This window comes from Dermacentor silvarum, chromosome 2 (assembly GCF_013339745.2).
Source record: "Dermacentor silvarum isolate Dsil-2018 chromosome 2, BIME_Dsil_1.4, whole genome shotgun sequence".
Classification (NCBI taxonomy): Eukaryota; Metazoa; Arthropoda; class Arachnida; order Ixodida; family Ixodidae; genus Dermacentor; species Dermacentor silvarum.
Window position 1 is genome coordinate 28,735,134 of NC_051155.1, and position 16,365 is coordinate 28,751,498.

Genomic DNA, 16,365 nt, shown 5'->3' on the forward strand with positions numbered 1-16,365 from the left:
AGTCATGTAAACAGTTTCTCATTAAAAGAACTGCGATCCTTTTTTGTAAATACAGGCTAACTTTTTTGACGTTGTAAAATGTGCTGTCTGTACGATTTCACTTTTCTTTCAGTTTGTGCATCCATGCTGTACCGAATAGGTTATATGATGAAAAAAATATAGCAAAAATAGTATCTGTATAATTTTTTTTGTCTGACATCTGATGTACATTGTATGATGCAGGACATACACAAGGAGCAAATTTGTATATATCTTCCCTGATATTTTGTCATTATTTTTTTATTTTATTTTTTATTTTTATTATTTTATTTTTGGCAATAATGGTGTTATGGTTGTTGGATTCTTCTTCCGTGTTTTTTTGCTCGCGTCCATGTAACTATCTTTCTGTGCTATGTTAGTATCAGGATGTTTTTCGTAGTAATGTATATATATGTTTTTTCTTACACCGTATTTGGTATTGTAATGCTAGCTTATGGTCTTTATTGTTATTACACATCTTTTTTCATTGTCCCAACTGCCTTGTATAGGGTTCACTGGCCTCGTCAAGCTGTCCATAAACAGCTTTTAGCCAGTGAACCTCTCCAGAACCTGTTTCTTTCTGGGAAATAAAAATGATTTGATTTGATTTGATTACCGTTCCGGGCGAAAGCACTCCGACGCTGACGCGTTATCCCGATCACCGCTTCCCCCGACGGCCAGTCACGACTCCTCCTGCGAGTGCACATTGTTATCTCTGGACTTTGACACTATCGCTGCTGCACAGCGTGATGATCCCTGGACTGCATCTCTGTTCGACCTTCTCTCGGATACGTCGAAAGTTCCAGCGTCACGAACGCTTCGGCGCCAAATTCCTCATTTTGCGATTCGAGACCAGCTACTGTACGCCGCAACTATGCCTCAGAGGGACGCACATGGTTACTCGTCATTCCGCGAACCTTGCAATCAGAGATTTGCTCCTCGTTCCACGTCGACCCTCAGTGTGGCCACGTGGGAGTTTTCAAGACCTACGAAAGACTTCGACACCGCTATTACTGGCGGGGAATGTACAATTTCGTTCGCAACTTCGTCCGCTCTTGTCATGAATGCCAACGCCGCAAAGCGCCACCGCACAACTCCGCCGGTGAACTCCAGCCTTTACAATGCCCATCCCGACCCTTTGATCGCGTGGGCATAGATCTCTACGGGCCACTTCCGTTGACTCCTACCGGCAACAGGTGGATAATCGTTGCGGTAGACCACTTAACACGTTATGCGGAGACTGCTGCTCTACCAAATGCTACAGCGCAGGAGGTCACCAATTTCATACTACGCCGTTTTCTCCTGCGTCATGGAGGTCCACGTGAACTTTTAAGCGACGGAGGCCGCACCTTCTTATCTGAAGTCATTGAACAACTGCTTGCTGCATGCGCTATTATTCATCGTAAATGCACTGCCTATCACCCACAGACTAACGGTACCACGGAACGCTTCAATCGAACTCTTGGTGACATGCTCGCCATGTACGTCTCACCTGATCACTCTAATTGGGACCTAGTTCTTCCGTTTGTCACCTACGCCTACAACACCGCGACTCAGGCCACTACCGAATTCTCACCCTTTTTCCTTCTTTACGGCCGTCATCCTTGGTACACAATCGACACCATTCTGCCCTACCGGCCGGACCAATCCGAATGCTTGACGATCTCGGAAGCAGCCAGACACGCCGAAGAATGTCGCCAGCTGGCCCGCCAATTTACCTCAGACGAACAGAACCGTCAAAAAGCCGTTCACGACGCCCGGAACTCGACTCCCAATTTTCTCCCGGGCGCCCTCGTCTGGTTGTTAGTGCCACACCACACGCCTGGGCTCGCTTCAAAACTCCTTCCGAAGTACGACGGGCCATACCGCGTTCTGGAGACAACATCACCCGTTAATTACCTGGTTGAGCCGCTCACGCCGCCGTCCGACATGCGACGTCGGAACCGTGAAATCGTTCACGTTCAGCGCCTCAAGCCGTATCGTCCTTCGGGACAACTAAGTCGCCAGGATGGCTCCTTTATTTCCGCGGGGCCCTTGTAAGGAAGATGACGAACGTCGGCGCAGAGTCTGCAGCATCGGCAGCATCAAGCGCGCAGCAGAAGCTCGAGCGAGAGGACTGTGCTCGGTGCATCCTACGACCGGCTATCGCTACGAACCTCAGTAAATCTCTTTTATAATATATATATATATATATATATATATATATATATATATATATATATATATATTTGAAAACCCTATTTATTCGCAAGAGTATGTACCAACTGGCGGAAATTAGCACTTCTTTGATTGCATTTTGCAACCGCTGTAAATGCTCAGCAGCTAAAACGATGCTCTGCTGTTCATCCAGAACCCATTCAGAGAAGCCCCAGTGCAACAATCAATTCTGTAATGGGCGCTGCTTATTGCGCGGCTCTATATCTTGAACTGAGGTCATACGCGCTTTGCTTTAGCTTGCTGACTGCATAAATAAAGTGTTATTAGCGCTTTCCAAGTCAGCTAGCCACTGTTTCGTACATTCGTCCTTCTTTCACGCAAGAACGAGTGTTAAACGCGTGAGACCGCACCAAGCGACGTGCCAGTATGTGGCTTGCTAAGATTGGACGCATGCAAATCAGAAGTAATTGGTTCTGGCCGGACGCTAGCTGGTAGAAAAGCCATGTTTTATTTTGTTTTCCATAGGACTTCGGTGTCCAGCTCCGTCGATTCGTGGCTAGAGTGTTCTACGTCGATGTGCTCCCGTGGATCGGTCTTGCTGAGGCTCTCACCGTGGCCTACGCCTACGGTGAGTGTGTTACATTTGTCTGTGCTCAACTGATGATACCAACGGCGTCAGTAGTAGTACTTTAAAAGCAATCACTTTTATATGGGCAGTTCTTCAAAACTGTAGGAAATGGTCGCCTTGTTTCCAATAAATCTAATCAAAACAGCCTCGAAGGCTTGGATCTTTTGGTTTGTTTTGCCAGGTCTGAAAGTGGAAGCAGCATTGGTGTTATTAAAGTTTACAGGAACATTTTACACAACTTCAGCGCGACATCGCACTTACTATAGAATGACAACTCGCCCAGCCGTTAGCTCTAGCTCGCACCTTCAAATGTGTGCTGGATTATCACAACTGGCAAGGAGAAAAAAAATTGAAAACGCGCAAGCTCGTGCGGATAATAAGGCTATTTAATGTAACGAGTGCCGGTCATCTTGCACTGGTAAAGTGCGCACATTTATAGGTGTTACTTTGGTAATGACGTACGAGTCGACTTTATTGTTTACTTCTATAAAATACACTAGTGGCGAATATTTTAGGAGGACCCAGTCCGATACATATGTAATGATCGAAGGGTTTAAGCTTTGCTTGGTAAACACCACCACAGTGAGAACACGGTATACAATCGAGCATTGCTTAGATCTGTCAATAATACCTGTCTGCCCCTGGAAATCTTCATGTTCAACAATTAGCCAGAGCACACGTGACCTCATTTCTAAAATGGCAATTTAATACAGGAGGCCACCGCTGCATATTGCTGCCTATGCTGCGGAGTATTTTCGGGACAGTGTTTCGGGCTTCATGTGAGAAATAGGCGCTGCAGCAGAGCCCAGCAAATCAGACTGCGATATTTGCGGTCTGTGACAGCTGCTTTCCGAATCTGCGGCGATTCTTTGAAACTGCTGCCAATTAGTGGTTCCCGCTTTCTGAGCGCGAGGGTTGCTTTGAAGGTTTCCATGTCAAGGTTGCGTTCCAAGCAAATAAATGACGCCGTTGTCACAAGAAAGGCTAAGCCTCGTCGCTAAAATATTTTTTCCTCTGAAATGTCGGGAGAAGGATAGCAAAAGACGAAGAAAAAGAAGTAAATAACAACGAGAAACAGTTCATTTTTGAAACAGTGCTGAACGATTTGGCTTGTTCGGAATAACAAGTGCGCGATTGTTAGAGATGTACAGCAGAGTTCTTTAAAAATGAAGATATCTTGCACGGCCAGTTTTGCACGGTCAGTAATGAAAAAAATAGATCTCTTAAACAACAAGTGTTGGTCGCAACGCACCCAAGTAGCGGCTTTCAGGTGAATTTAATTAATCGTTTTAATTCTCCTTCTAATTCATCGTTCTAGTCCAAGAAACGTTGCGAAAAGTTAAAATATTCTTACGGGAATAGCCATGTATGTACAAATTATTACTATAGTATGCAAGGTTACAACTACAAGCAGCGGCGATGGATGCAAGGCTCTCGCGTGGCTCTGGCCACTGTCGTCGTCGTCCGACCGGCAGTAGCAGCCCCTTCATTGTATCATGGCAATGTACAGTGAAGTGCTTCGAGCGGTCACACGCAAAGTGCCTCGAACGGTCAGTCGCGCGGCAATGTTGCGTGTATTCGCGGGCTTCTTTGACGCTCGGAAAAACACTTTTATGTAGCACGTATTGAAAAACAGAAGGCTGTATCGGGAGTTTTTCATGTTGCTCTACAACTTTATCATTGACACTTTTCATCTAGCTATATTATTTAAGAAGTTGAATAATTATTTATGACTAATTATATAATTAGGTGGAATCAAAAAGTAATCGAGTATCTCCAAGCGACGCAAAACAACATTACTTTGGTTTCGTCCAGCTACGTGGCATTTTCATATTTTTAAATGTTGGTACAAGTTGCGTGGGAGTTACCTCTGAAAAGATACGTATTTATCTGGTTGTAAGGCCTACTTCAAGTTCGAAACTGCTTAACGTTGCTATTCTGCCGGGCCTAAATGGTGCACATTCAATTTGAATGCTAGGTGTAGGAGGCGTACGGCATCGGCTCTATTCTTTATTGTTTTCTTGTAGGCACAATTAAGGTAGTATGAATTATGAGAGAGCAAAACAAAGAAGCCCGTATTGCCCGGCCAAAATCGACTTTCCTTATCGTACACTATGAAACCAGTACTTTCTTTTTTTATAAAGGCTTGTTACATTTCCACATTGGGCGATGCCTGCGCCAGGAATCGCTCACTTGGAAAGAAATGTGCGTACGTTGATCTGTAGTTATCTTTACTAATATCTAAATAACTTATCTTTATCAGAAGAAGAAGCGGTTGTATTTCACTTTCATGGGTTTGAAGTGCACTGAATTAATTGTAGTAATTGTTGTTTAGCATTCCACAGGATTCCTGTTTCTGCGAATGAATGACCACCGTTAACGAGCGCCGGTGTCTTGTCTCCGTGTGTCGTCTTGTCTCCCTGCTCTGCACACGAGTTGGCGAACTATAGACCAGCGCGTTCTCTGAAGTTTGTTCTTTCCTTGCTTACTTGTGTTCGTCCTTTCTCATTTCAAAGGCAGCGCACTTGTGGATACCTAGAAGAACAGTAAATCACACAAACACGAGCGCTGATTTAGCGTTTATAGGTTCAGCGTTCGTCGTTGCCGCAGCATGTGCGCCGCCTTTGAAGTGATCAGTGGCCAATCACCAACATCTTGTGAGAAACTTCCTTTCTCGCAGGCACTGAACGCTTCCTGAACGACATTTATTTCGTCTTCAACAAGCGTCCTCCGGCTTTTCTCCCATTCTGCTGGCGCTTCGTATGCCCCACTATGTTAATGGTAAGGCTCACTTCAAAGTTCACGCACGCTATCACAAAGGCGTATCTCTGCTGTCCCACTGTGGGAGCACTTACAATTCACGGATGCGCTTGACATTGATTATTGAAGCATTGCAAATGAATGTACTGTTAGAACAACGGTCTGTCTACCATAGACACTTCGGTTCCCAACTTGCACCATCGTGTAAATAACGTCGCTACGATGCTGTGAGATCCCAATCGAAAACCTCAAAGAAAATTCTTCGCATAAACTTGGACGTGATTGCGCCGACCTTTGTACGAGTAGTACGTATCGCACGCGTGAAGCAGTATGCAATATTTGGGATTTTGGTGATTAAAAGCGAAGTGTGATCGAAACTCGTGCCACACTGTAGTCGCCAAGAGAGCAGCAGAAATCAAACGGTGAGGAACGTATTGCCTCCTGGCTTGGCGCTTCCTTCACTCGCTCGTTTGTTGCGATGGGGCAGCTTTGCCGGCTTCCTTTTTATCTCTCGAATCGGGGTTAAAGGGCCTCTAAATAGGTCCTCTCTGGATTTCTTGTTACAATGCAGTTATAAATTGCCGTCCAAGGAGCGCTCTGTTGCATACTGTTTAGTAATGGCGGGGATATCGAAGTTTTGCCAGTGATGCGAGGAGGCGAGTGACCCTCGACGCCGCAGAAGCTCTGTCCGATTCGATTCAATCGGCGTCCGTTACCGCTAGGTGGCGTTGCGCGCTACCGACAGGCCCTGTGTCATATCCGAATCACGCGGACAAAGGAAATCAGGGTGAGACCTCGTCAAGAGAGGAGAGTGAAAAGGTCATAATCACCGGTGACTCAAATCTGCCGAGGTGCTCAGCGGCAATTGTGGAGCGGGTGAAAGGCGACAAAAGAGTGGCGGTAGGGACGTTTCCAGGGAGGACATTGGCCGATGTCATGGAGCGAGCTAGAGAAAAGTTCGCGGAGAATGCGCAGGCCCGCAACCTTGTAATGCTAGCGGGCGGCCTAAATGGCGTGCTGAGCAGGAAAGGGGCGGGAATAGCCCAGCGTCTGGCGAAGGGTGTAGACGACTTACGCGAGGTGTCTCCTCGGGTGCAGATTGTGGTATGCACTGTGCCGGGGGTACCTGTACATGACAACAACGTACAAAGAGCAGCTGCGGCCACTAATGAGGCGATTTGGAAAGGAGCCGAGAGAAAGGTTTCGAGGTTGTGGAAGTCAACAGGGAAGTGAGAAGGTATGGTGGCTTTCAAAGAGACGGAATCCACTTCGATCACAGACTTGGACGTGAAGTGGGCTGGCGACTCGCTGGTCATGCAATTGCTTTTTTGGGGGGCCCACGGATGCTAATTAAGGAGACCAGGGGAAGTAGTAATGAAGAAGGTCCCTTAGGGGAACCTCTGACTAACAGCAACAGTAGCAAAAAAAAAAAACGAGAAAGAAAATAGCTCCCTGTGCAATAGGTTATATAAACATGCAGGGCGGTAGGATAAAAGAAAAGTGGTTAGAGATTGAGGAGTAGTTAAATAGAGAACAAATAGGTGTGTACGCGTTTACAGAAACGCACCTTAGAGACTTAGAAGAGCCACCAATGATTGAGAATTACGTTTGGGAAGGGTGCAACCGAACCAAATTGGAAAGAAAGGGAGGGGGAGTTGGAATGCTCATACATCAGGGGGCCAAGTGGAAAGAGTAAATTCAAAGTGTCAAGATCACCTTTGGCTATCAGGCATAGTCAGTGGAAAGAAAACTTGGCTGGGAGTGACGTACTTATGGACACGGAAAAATTGCAAAGAAAAGAATGAAGAGTTAGTGAAATGCCTAAGTGCGGATATTAAGAGTTTCGGAATGGAGGGCGAAATTATCCCACATACAGGATCTAGATGGTTATACCGACAACAACGGGAGGTTAATGCTAGATCTCTGTGAGCAACATGCCCTCGTTATCGTGAACACGGGGCCAAAATGTGATGGCCAGATCACATGGGAAGGCGGAAATAGACAATCGGCCATCGATTACTGTCTGATGACAGAAGGAATTTATGATAAGTTGAAAGAAATGGTCATTGACGAGGAAGGGGATAGCAGCATAGGGAGTGACCATAAACACATCATTTTGAAAATGGGATATGTAGTTGGGAAAGAGAGCAAGGAACGAAGAATGGCCAGTCGAAATTTGAACGATGAACAAATAGCAAATATAGCCACAAGAGTCGCGAAAGAACTTGACAAATGGCCAAGCAAGGAGTGGGAATATAGTGAGCTTGTAAGTATAATGACGAAAGAAATGAGGAAAGAGAAGCAACATGCTTGTTGGAAAGGAAAAGGGAAGCCGAAAAGCTGGTGGAACAGGGAGATACGGGAGGCGATCGACGAACGAAAGAAAGCATCACGAGAACACAGACAGGCAAAAAATTCACAGTTGCCGCAGGATGAAATAGACAGAAAATGGTAAATATACCGCGGGGAAAAAAAACCATGGTTCAAATATTAGTTCAAGCAAAGATTAAGCGTGAAAGTGAACGTTGGTTGTCAGAAATACGTGCGAAAAAAAAGGCCGCATCTAGAATATTATGGAACCTCATTAACGTATTAGGCAGGAAGTTGTTAACAGTACAGCAACATATCCTTGACGAAGATGGAAACAAACTGGAAAGGGATGTGGCATTAAAGTACATTCTAAAGATAACCACCGAATCATTTCAGGGCAACAGCGAGGTGGTTTCTGAGGAAAAAAAAAGAGAATGAACGAGAACCAGACGGAAAGGGAGTTGGTGCTGAGTAATTTCAACTGGAAGAAAGCTGAAGAGAAAATTCCTAAACGCACAGCCACAGGTTTAGACGAGGTTCCCGTTAGACTGATTAATGAGCTAGGAGCAAAAAGTAAGGAAGCTCTGTTGAAAGCAGTAGAAAAATGCTCACAACATAGGCAAATGCCAGATAGTCAGGGACGTTGTTCTCTCTGGACGCACCAGAGGTCAGGGACGTCGTTCTCTCCGTCACAGCCGAACGTTTGTGTAACCTCATTAAGAAAGACAAAGACGTAACCAATAATTGAAAAAGACTTTAATGAGCCGTCGGGATCAACCCAGTGATAAATACCGGGCAGCAGGTTTCAGCTTCGCTGGTTAACTATGTGTACGGAGTGCTTGGCGGTGATTTTTTCGCTATACTGATGATCATTACTTTTGGTGCGCATACTAGTCTAACTTCTATTTATGCTCTTGCTGGATTTTATTGGCATGGCTACCATTTTCTTCTGAAAGCTGTAGAACTCATCGATGTATACCTGTGTGTCCTGATGTCGCGCTCTGTCATCCGGCGCCCTTATGGCCTGCTCTGTCATCCGAGGAAACCTGCCGAGAAAACTCCTTTGTTAAGCCACATCATCTTCTTAGCCACATCATCTTGCTCTACAATACCATTGGCCTTCTCGAATACCCGATAAACAACAAGCATTTCAGAGTGTGCAATCAGAGAACTAAGCAGTTTGATTACTGGAGTCCCCCTTAAAGCATAGCGTAATACGTGGAGCCAAAGGGTCACATAGTGGAATGGGCAAGAGTACCTGCGCGAGTGCAGACGACGCCTTCCCGGCACGGGTATTGAGCCTGGCTGTGGACAAATGGTCGCCTTATTCCTTGAACGTTTTAAATGCAAAGTATTTCTTTGTCTAGTCGAAGCCAGGGTCAAACGCGAGGCCGTCCAATAGCACAAACTTTGTCGCCGATGCACGTGCATCTCCATGCGCCCACTGGAAGGCCGCTATTGGATCGGCCCCTCGTTGCTCCACCGCGCTCACCCACGCACCCGGTCGTTAACGGATACTGGCTTGGCGTCTCCTCTCCTTGCTAACTAATAGACGTGTCTCGGTTGCGCTAGCGGCGCTATGTTGCGCGTAGGCCTCTACTTGCAGGTACAAGAATGGGGCCTCGAAAGATTCAATCGGAAGAGGAGCGTTAGAGCGCAAAGACTCTGCATATATTACAGTAGTATGCGATGCGTACCGAAGCAGTGAGGAAGAAGGCAAAGTGATGGGACGACGAGATAGGCACGGCAGATGAACAACGGCACGCCAAGCAAACGTCCGCTGAACAGGCCGCCGAAACCCAGCGCCGCTGATTGGAGGACCACCACTTGCGGGACGCAGTGCATAATTTCAAAAGCATTTTGTCGAATAGAAATTTGATGCGGTGTGTAGCGTCTGCTACCGCCTCTATAGTTTCGATTGTGCATCATCAGGGTGTCGCAGCCGGCGCATGTCCGCTCCACCAAACGTTGGCTGTCCAAACGGCACCATGTCCGTCCGCGGGCGGACATGGTGCGGATGACTGCCCGATCGTCTGGACGAGCGGTCGCAACTTTGCTTGCTTTGCCATCCGCATGCCTGCTCGTCCCTTATGGGCTTGTCCGAGGCGGACGGCGTAGGACGTCATCACGGCAAACATGGCGCTTGCTCGAACTAAGCGAAGCGGGTGCACTAGGCCTAAGCTACAGCCGCGTCAGAAACAGCCTATTTTGGTTGTTCTTGTGGGTTCACCAGGTGGAATCGAGGAGTGCAGACATGTTCGCATCGGCTCCGTCAATTATCGTGCCTAGCAGCGGTCAAAATCGTGTGACCACCACCAAATTTGCAGGAGCTGTGTAGAAAGACACAAGGATCACGCTGATACCACATTTTTTGGACAAGCGAACGAGGTTTTCTCCAAGAACTATAAGACCACCACCGCAGTGGCGCGTTGCCAGAAATTTTGTTCGGAGGGGGGGGGGGGGGGGGGGGGGGGGGAGGGGGGCTCAGGTTGCAGCGCGGCCTCCTCCTTATAGAATTTGTCGAGGGATCAAATGCATGAATAATAACTGCATTGCCAATTTCATTGTATATTAGATGCTGCAAACGAATTATTGAACGCTATGCACTGTCCATTAAAATATGTATGTTTTCATAACAGAATATATTCGTTTGCCCCCAAAATTGTGGCAGAAATAACTGATATCAATGCTTCCGTGTTTTTTTCTAAGTAATAAGTAAGAAAACATCACATGAACTTTATAACTATTGACCCTTTTCGCGGAGCAGTTTGTTTTAGAGAAACGAGATGGCGCTCACGGCGGCGCGCCATACCTCTCCTCAGCGACCGCGCACGAATACGAAACCATTACCGATTCTACCTTGCTTCTGTGCGATCAGCTGTCGGAAATGCAACTGAGTTTTCGCTAACACACTGTGCTCCAATCATGCTAGATTGAATAATGTGGATTGAAGACGTGTGCAGTAGTTGGCTGCAAAAATAGTGACTGGCATGTTAAGGAATAGAATGAATCTGTGTGGCGAAGTTCGCGGACCGCTGCTTCAACTGTCCGAACGTGTTACCGGCACTTCGTGATGTACGGCTTTCCTAGAGGATACAGAAATTTGCTCATCCGCAGGCCGTGTATCGCTAACCTTCAAAGAAAGGGCTTCATCCCCAGAACGTCGGCAACAGTGAGTACCACTCGTTAAACAATGACAAAGTGAGTAGTGCCGCTTCCTGTCATAGTAAGTTTCGCGCACGTTATCTATACACATCTGTCCAAATGGCAGGAAAACTTACGCCCACTCTATCGCCGATGTATCAAGAAGAAGTGAACGGACGCACACTTGAATATATGCGCACTGTATACACACAATAAATGACGGACTACACCTATGGCGCACGAATGGTCGAAGCTGAATGTTTCGTGACGGTCCACAAGAGTAAGCAAGTTACTAGCTGTAATATATATTTGCTACAAGGTATTACAATGTACAAAACAGCTACGTTTCAAGCCTTGTGCGCAGCAAGAACAAATCTATCGGATTCGGAATTGAGCACACCCGCGAGCGATTAGGCAGAAAATAATCATAATCATATAGTGGCCGCACCGAGGAACTTCACTGAGTCAGAAACTGACAAGCCACTGCTTCAAAATATTTGCCGAATAAAGAACAAAGAGCAAAACACACTAATCCTGACTGAATTCATAATCGCAAAGCTTGGAATGCACATTTAGCCCCGCTTTTAGAAGAAGCACCATATAAACTGCCTGCGCCGTTTGGACATAGCTCAATCAGCTCCGAAAGCGTTTTTGCATGTTCTCTGAAGCTGTGATCAAGGCTTCGTGTCGTCCACCTAGTCACCGTCTACGATACCTCCGAAAACAGAGGTTTTCTAAGCCGCGCCGGCGTCATACACTTTCATTGTAAACAAAGAGGCAACGGAGGCAGTTGAGGCAAGCAATGGACGCGTCACCCCGTGATCAAATATGGCAGCGCCCACGGGATCGCCGCGAAAAGGGTCAATATCAGTTCGAAACCAGCAAAGCAGTGCATGCAGCTTATATGAAAAACGTAAAGGCCATGAAATGAATAAGTTGAGGACAAATATTTTGATGAATCTTTGTCGTTCAAGAACCTTGTTTACATTTTTCTACATATGCAACGGCCAGGAAGAAACCTCAATGACGCTATCCCTCGTTGCAATCGATTGCGCAGGAGCAGCTGTAATTCGTCGTGTATTGTAATTACACCGAGCTAATACTCGCAGCAGTGAGTACAAATAAAAAGTGGGAGTTCTGCAAAGTATATATTAGAAATGCGAAGATACAACTCGCTAAAGGGCAATAAAAGAGTCGCTGGAAACAAAGTTCACTGCTTGTATACACAAAATCTCGCAGTAAGATATTTAAAAATACGTATGAGTTTCCAATAAATCTACGTATTTAAGCAAACGTCAGTGTATATAATGTGTCAAATACGACTAATAAACATGTTGCTCAGTCACAGATAGTAAACTTTGAGCAAAGAAAGACAGATGATCCTGGCAAGAACATAACTATGATCGCAGAAATCGTGATATGTACTTGGGCCATGCAGCGGTCACGACAGTGCCGTGTGAGTAGAATAATAGAGGAATAATGCGTAAATCAGTACGAAAATGTGTAATTTAACTGCCTGCACAACGCCAACAATTATTCTGCACCCAAAATTAAAGGAGGGTATTCCTTCGTTTCAAAAAAGAAATAAAAGCAGGTAGCTGAAAAGGAAATAAAAGGACAAACGAAGCCCACAGATGATGCGGTAAGTTGAACTACCCAATATCCGAGTGTTTTTGGCGAACGCCGCGTTAGCCGAGCTTTCAATGAGCAAGGTCGGTCAAAATTGGTTATTGGTATCCTCGTAATTTTTGTATTCGCGTGATAATTCTGATCATAATGCTAACTGCTAGAATAAACGGCGAAAATTTCTGCGGTTTTAATAGCTAATGAGCGGTCATACGTTTTCATAATTAAGAACTTATGGACCTGAAGAAACAGTGCTTTTTACTTGCATTGATTTTTGCTGCTTCGCTATCTAAAGGACAAATTTCTCTCGGCGGGAAAGTTGAGCGAAGCGGTCACGTTGATGCCGACGTCTCTGTGGGTGTATAGAAGCGCCAGCCTAACCATGCGTTCCACAGACATTGTAGAGCGCAAGTAGTTTTTTAGTAAACTCTTGTTAAAAAAATATTCTCTCTGCGCTGGCAGTGGTCACTGGAAGGATGACTAGAAGCTGCAGTAGTATTTACACATTTTCATAGAACCTGCTGTCGTAGTGAGAGATGGGCATCTATTCTGGTGCTAAAACCTAAAACACGCCCTTGATGTCGTTGGCACACTTGTTTAGGTACCTTGCAGAAACAGTAGGCTGTTCGATTCCAGCGATGTCCGTCGTTTCGGCAGGAAGTATGGAAAAGTAGCCTGCTCTTGAATCTAAGCTTTCTTTGATAATGTCACCACAAATTTCTATAATTTGGTTTTGTGCGTCTGGGCTTAAATACGAGGCAATACTGGGGCAACTTTCCAAATGGTTCTTCAGATATGTATCTCCATAATCAGCTCGCATGCGAAGAAGCACTTTGAAAATGCCTGTATTTTCAGCAGGGGCATTGCTTAAATCCTTAGGGCCCCTGTCCCTGTGGCCACGGAGTGCCAGACCTTGTCGCCCGCAAAAAAAAAAAAAAAAAAAATCCTCAATAATAGGCCGTTCAGTTTCTTCTGTTTTCTCATATTTTACTTTGCCTGCCCTGGTCCAGCTGATCAATCACATTGGGCACGCTTCCTGAAAATGTTTGGAGAAAATTATCAGCTGCGAGCTGACAGTCACGGTGATATTTAGTATTTTCGTGTGTGTGGGAGATTGCGAACGCGCGCTTCCATTTATGGAACGGCTTGGACACGAGCGTTCCAGTGCGCGCATGTTGGCCCAAATTTATAAGAACATTAATCCCATAAAGTTCTAGAATTGAAAATCTTTTAAAGCATGCCTTTGGAAATTTCAGCGCACCTTTCGCGTCAAAAGTTTATGAGAACTGTATACCCATAAAGTTTCGTAATTGAAATCCATGCGCTCCGTATATTCCGCGGCCGCTGCGAGATGCCGCCACGCGCCCGCTCGCTATCGAAAAGCCGTTGAAAGTTAGTGCTCGGATGGGGCTCCCCGCGTTACGTGACTCCAGGTGCAAGGGCGTTGTCACGAAATCCAGCCCGAATTCGCAATTCTCGTGCCGAAATGTCTTTTCGAGCGTGAAAAGTACATTGTACACAAAATCCAGAATGATTGCCGGCGTCGGTGGTAGTTTTGGTCGGCTGTGCATGCCAGCACGAAAAAATTTCGGGGGGGGGGGGGGGCTGAAGCCCCATCAGCGCCCCCCCCCCCCCCCCCCCCCCTTGGCTACGCGCCTGCACCACCGCAGCATGCTGGCCCGCCACGCTAAGCCTAACAGCGGAGCGGAGCGTGGAACCCTGGCAGCCAGCTCCCGACCCCAGCGTATAGTGCCGCGACGGCCCAAATCCGAACGGACAACGAACCGGAACTAGCCCAGGACACTGTGGACATGGATGACCAAGCCATCGAAACCCAAGTGGGATCTGCGGCGGATGCTGACTAAAACTTCTTCTCGCCTGACGAGGGGAGACAGGGGGAACCTACCAGCGACGACGACGACGAGGAAAACTCACCAAGGGAAGACGATGAAGCCAAGAACGGTCAAGTGGCAACTTGCAATATCGTTGCGAGAGCGAAAACGTTTACGAAAACAAATGCGAGCAGCCCCTGATGACAGCGGAGCTCGAGACGGCGGCGAGTGCAACAGTTGCGACGCCAGAACGCCTGCAGGAGAGCGAGCTAAATGCGGGGGAGCGCCTGCAAGGGACCGACAGTAAACACGCGCCGCGCCGTTGCCCAGAACCGACATAAAAATTATCATACGGGCCAAGCTACGGCTAGTTGTGAAAGAACTTAAAACCTACGAAGTTGCACGAGCGATAGAATGAGCAAGAGGCGAACCGGAGACCAGCAAGAGCGATAAATTTCTGCTTCGCCTCCGCAACGGGTCCAACATAATCATTGCAAGTACCCTCTACGAACACGTGGCGGAGAAGATCCTGAAGATCAAAACGCTGGAGCTTAACGGCACTAAACCTCCGATCAACACTAACATAACAACCCTTGAAGAATACCTTAAAGGAGTGATACATGGACTGGAACGCGAAACCCCAGAAGATGAACTCCTAAGTCATCTCCGAGTGCGCACACAAGGAGTGACAATCGTCCAAGCCCGGATGCTCGGCAAGTCTCAAACCGCAGTGATCACGTTCGATGGACCGATAGTGCCACGCTTCGTCTACTATTACGGTGGCTAAATGCCATGTGTGCCTTATCGCCCCACCCGACAATACAGCAAACTGTGCAAAAGCCAGGGACATAGAACGGACTTTCGCCCAACGCCAATGGCAAAGGCGTACTGTTGTTTGGCGTGGAGGTTGGGAGGCGATTGCTGCCTAGCTCACCTTGTTTTTGACTTCCTTGTTATGCTTCTTCTTACTCTTTTGCTGCTGTTGTTTTGTTGTTTGGCCCCTCTCGTGGTCACTGTCCGTGGAGTTGGAGCGGTCTCGGGAGCTGGATCTGGAACGGGCCCCGTCTGGCGATGCAGAGAGAGTCCTTGCGGTCCTTGCTGAACCAGCGTTTCTTGAGGATCCCGTTGGTTGCGTTGTGACAGTTGTGGCCTGCTCCTTTGGGGGACCCATTTGAGTTTCTTGGTGCATTCTGATGCCGCCGTGAGATGAGCCCCTCCGCACAGGGCACACTCTGGTTCACACGTGTGGTCCTCAGGAGGGTCCCTTAGCCGACACTATTTCCTCTAGTGCTTTTATATGTGATTTCTGTTATTATATGTGGAATGTCCGTTTCTTCTATGAGTTTGTGACATATTGCTGTAACTTTCTTGTCCACCAATGACCTTCCAGTTCTCATCTTCGGTGCAGAAGGTCTCGTATCCCTGTAATTATGGTTTTGTTCCGGCTTCTTGTAATGCTATGATAGCTTTTATGCCAGTCATAATAAATTGTACACTCACTGCTTAACCTTAAGTTCCTTGCTGCATCAAGTTAACCGTTTATGCACGATATTTTTACACACGGTAAGAGCTTCATCCATGGCTGAGCACATCTTTTATTTTTCTGCTTGAGTTAGGCTTTATTTTGTTTGGAAAGTTTACAAGCAGCACGCATAAAATTTCTAAAAGGCATGTTTTATGCAACACTTTGTCTTTGGTGGTTTTATAAAATAAAAAAAGGAAATAAATTTCATGCATCGAAGTGCAAAGCACACTCTTAAAATTGGCGGAGAAAAAAAAATGACCAAGCAAATGCAAGCAAATCGGCAAGCTGTACTCGAAGCCTCGCACGCGTGCTCAGTGGTTAAGAGGGACGTCTTGTCGACCTACGCAGCTGTATTCCGCAACAAT